General features: G+C 52.9%; 1 non-coding gene across 1 annotated transcript in view; it reads left to right on the forward strand.

The window, feature by feature from the left end:
- The first annotated feature begins 4,040 nt into the window (after positions 1-4,040).
- LOC124593306 overlaps positions 4,041-4,768 on the forward strand; it is a 1,910-nt gene continuing 1,182 nt past the window's right edge. The window contains exon 1 of the ribosomal RNA XR_006977953.1: positions 4,041-4,768. This exon is cut by the window's right edge and continues 1,182 nt beyond it. This is a non-coding gene — a ribosomal RNA (small subunit ribosomal RNA).

Consider the following 4,768-nt stretch of genomic DNA (forward strand, 5'->3'; position numbering starts at 1 on the left):
CTAGACTGATTCCTTATAATCATTTGCCATACACCGGTGGAAGCTGCCGAGACGAGTAACTACATAGCGGGCTCGCCGTGTCACTAATGTACAGAGATACAATAGTTTCGACTGGAACCGGATTAAACGTATACACGGCGCTGATTAGTAATAGATAGAGCCATCAGAATACAGATAATGTATAGACCTGTCCGTATACATGCTGAAAGACTCTGCTCACAATCACACGTCAGCCAGACACTCTTATCACGCACTACTCTCTGCCTGTAACAGGCACACAGACAATATGTAAGCACCAGCATGGAACACCACCCAGTGCATCCTCTCTGCCACATTAGACAATCCACACTATCATAACCAGACCGGGAGGTCCACTCGGAAAACAGAATATCCCACCCTTCCGACAACCACCATTGCTCAGCTAAGCCACCAACACCCACACATGTCCCACACAGGGGTGCACCCAACATCACAATACTGCCTCCTGTCACACCACACAAACAATGGCAGGAATGAAAGACACAGGTCTGCCACAAGCATGGAATCAGAGCGCCGCCTGTTATGAGCCAAAGGTGCACCCTGACGTGGCAAATCAGATGATGCCGCAGTCATTTACTTACGATATTCACAATCAACAAACCGGCCCCCCCCCCCCCCCCCCCAAAACACCTTTCCGTACAACAATGTGTACCTTAACCTAACCCATATTGTGCCTTAACCTAACCCGTATTGTACCTTAACCTAACCCGTATTGCGCCTTAACCTAACCCGTATTGCGCCTTAACCTAACCCGTATTGCGCCTTAACCTAACCCGTATTGCGCCTTAACCTAACCCGTATTGCGCCTTAACCTAACCCGTATTGCGCCTTAACCTAACCCGTATTGCGCCTTAACCTAACCCGTATTGCGCCTTAACCTAACCCGTATTGCGCCTTAACCTAACCTATGTTGCGCCTTAACCTAACCTATGTTGCGCCTTAACCTAACCTATGTTGCGCCTTAACCTAACCTATGTTGCGCCTTAACCTAACCTATGTTGCGCCTTAACCTAACCTATGTTGCGCCTTAACCTAACCTATGTTGCGCCTTAACCTAACCTATGTTGCGCCTTAACCTAACCTATGTTGCGCCTTAGCCTAACCTATGTTGCGCCTTAACCTAACCCATATTGTACCTTAACCTAACCCATGTTGCGCCTTAACCTAACCCATATTGTACCTTAACCTAACCCATATTGTACCTTAACCTAACCCATATTGTACCTTAACCTAACCCATATTGTACCTTAACCTAACCCATATTGTACCTTAACCTAACCCATATTGTACCTTAACCTAACCCATATTGTACCTTAACCTAACCCATATTGTACCTTAACCTAACCCATATTGTACCTTAACCTAACCCATATTGTACCTTAACCTAACCTATGTTGCGCCTTAACCTAACCTATGTTGCGCCTTAACCTAACCTATGTTGCGCCTTAACCTAACCTATGTTGCGCCTTAGCCTAACCTATGTTGCGCCTTAACCTAACCCATATTGTACCTTAACCTAACCCATGTTGGCCTTAACCTAACCCATATTGTACCTTAACCTAACCCATATTGTACCTTAACCTAACCCATGTTGTACCTTAACCTAACCCATGTTGTACCTTAACCTAACCCATGTTGCGCCTTAACCTAACCCATGTTGCGCCTTAACCTAACCCATGTTGCGCCTTAACCTAACCTATGTTGCGCCTAAACCTAACCTATGTTGCGCCTAAACCCAACACACGTTGGGCCTAAACCCAACACACGTTGGGCCTAAACCCAACACACGTTGGGCCTTAACCCAACACACGTTGGGCCTTAACCCAACACACGTTGGGCCTTAACCCAACACACGTTGGGCCTTAACCCAACACACGTTGGGCCTTAACCCAACACACGTTGGGCCTTAACCCAACACACGTTGGGCCTTAACCCAACACACGTTGGGCCTTAACCCAACACACGTTGGGCCTTAACCCAACACACGTTGGGCCTTAACCCAACACACGTTGGGCCTTAACCCAACACACGTTGGGCCTTAACCCAACACACGTTGGGCCTTAACCCAACACACGTTGGGCCTTAACCCAACACACGTTGGGCCTTAACCCAACACACGTTGGGCCTTAACCCAACACACGTTGGGCCTTAACCCAACACACGTTGGGCCTTAACCCAACACACGTTGGGCCTTAACCCAACACACGTTGGGCCTTAACCCAACACACGTTGGGCCTTAACCCAACACACGTTGGGCCTTAACCCAACACACGTTGGGCCTTAACCCAACACACGTTGGGCCTTAACCTGCTCTGTAATTGTCATACGACGCGTTAAATTAGTGTAGTGTTGCCTAACTGCAACCCCCGCAATATAGTTTGCTACTCGCACTGCCCGGTCCCCAGAGTATCGCTTCATGTTAAACACCTTGCAGCTATACACTGTAATGCGGATGGCAGCAGGACGTACATGCTCAATGCCCTTCGCAGTTGTTCATTGGCATTCGCATGGCGAAGCACAGCCTACGTTGTGGTACGGCTTGTGTCAACTGTCCGCTGATGTTGTACGTCCAAATCACACACTGTACTGCACATTGGTCCTCATGTACTGAATGATACATCGTGGTACATGTGTGACCGTACCACGACTGCGCCAACAACGGCGAACCATACGGTCCAAATATTGTGCACTCAGCTACGTGTCGTCTCCCTATAAGAGCTGGATTGCAGTATGGTATGCCGTGGATGGCGATCAGCATGAGCCGTCTGTTGATGTAGTGGCGCGTGTTGTCAGACGTAGTCGTCTCTTCTCACACACCGTGATAGCATGGTGCACTGCGTTCCACATCTGCGACATGCGACAGAGGCCGGTTGACAGTCGTTCGCGCAATGGACATCGCATACGTACGGGGGCCACCTTCCACGTGTTCGCGAAGCGTGCACATGTTGTTGCGTGTATGTGGGCAGACATAGTGTGTCGTGACACCTGACACAGGCATGCAACAATCGTTGAATTTGCAAATGGCGATGGACGTCTACGTTTGCTGGTGACGTTACGCAAATGAACAACTGGTAAACCGTTGTGGTGCGGTTGTTCTCGCTAGAGGTGAATCAGTGATGGCGACGATCGGTTGAGCTACCAACCGGTTGTTTCAGCGATACCCACCATGCCCACGAACGTGAATGGCATGTGGGTGTGAAGCGATACGCGGCGGTGGCTGGGTGGGACCGTCCCCGGCCGGTGAGGGGGGGCCTCCCGGCGTGCTGGCCGCGCGGTGCGTGGGCGCACGCGCTACAGCCGGCTGGTGGGGGCGGCCAGTGGCAGGCGCGCCGGCCGACGGAGGCGGCAGGCGGCGCAGCTGCGCGCCGGCGCACCCTGCACGCGGCGCCGTGCGGCCAAAGTAGGTCCTCGCGGGCCCGGTGCGAAGCGCGGTGGACATCTGCAGTGTGCTGGTCCGATTGAGGACTGTGTGCGCTGAGGATGCGCCGCCGCCCGGCGCTCGGCGCCGCGACGCCGTCTGCTGCTCGGTCGCCTCTGCGGTTCTCGCAGGTGGATTGTATCGCAGCTGTGCGGACGTGTTGGCGCGTGCGCTGTGCTGGGAGTGTTCGCTTCGGCACCCAAGTGGGGCTTTTGTCCTTCTGTGGCGCTGGCGTTGGAGCTGCCGGCCACCGTAGGTGGCGCGTGTTGTCTCCCGCCGGCAATGCCACGACAGCACGCTCCCGGGCCTCTGTCGGCAGCGGCAAGCTCAGTTGGGAGCACGGGTGGTCGCACCTAAAGCGTCTACTCGCCAAACTCCGGGCGATTGCGCCTCTCTCGAACCCGACCAAGTACTTAGGACGGCGCTGCGCGCCGCCGGGACCTGAGAGGGTTTCGAGGTGTATTGTGCAGGGGAGCTCAGCCTCCTCCTGTTTGCAGAATAATTGAGCGGACGCTTGCGTGTTCGCGCGGGCCCCCGGGACACACTCCCGGGCGGCCGGCTGCTCAGCTCTAGTTGACGCAGCTCCCTGGTTGATCCTGCCAGTAGTCATATGCTTGTCTCAAAGATTAAGCCATGCATGTCTCAGTACAAGCCGCATTAAGGTGAAACCGCGAATGGCTCATTAAATCAGTTATGGTTCCTTAGATCGTACCCACGTTACTTGGATAACTGTGGTAATTCTAGAGCTAATACATGCAAACAGAGTCCCGACCAGAGATGGAAGGGACGCTTTTATTAGATCAAAACCAATCGGTCGGCTCGTCCGGTCCGTTTGCCTTGGTGACTCTGAATAACTTTGGGCTGATCGCACGGTCCTCGTACCGGCGACGCATCTTTCAAATGTCTGCCTTATCAACTGTCGATGGTAGGTTCTGCGCCTACCATGGTTGTAACGGGTAACGGGGAATCAGGGTTCGATTCCGGAGAGGGAGCCTGAGAAACGGCTACCACATCCAAGGAAGGCAGCAGGCGCGCAAATTACCCACTCCCGGCACGGGGAGGTAGTGACGAAAAATAACGATACGGGACTCATCCGAGGCCCCGTAATCGGAATGAGTACACTTTAAATCCTTTAACGAGTATCTATTGGAGGGCAAGTCTGGTGCCAGCAGCCGCGGTAATTCCAGCTCCAATAGCGTATATTAAAGTTGTTGCGGTTAAAAAGCTCGTAGTTGGATTTGTGTCCCACGCTGTTGGTTCACCGCCCGTCGGTGTTTAACTGGCATGTATCGTGGGACGTCCTGCCGGTGG

Source organism: Schistocerca americana, unplaced genomic scaffold (genome assembly GCF_021461395.2).
Source record: "Schistocerca americana isolate TAMUIC-IGC-003095 unplaced genomic scaffold, iqSchAmer2.1 HiC_scaffold_98, whole genome shotgun sequence".
NCBI lineage: Eukaryota > Metazoa > Arthropoda > Insecta > Orthoptera > Acrididae > Schistocerca > Schistocerca americana.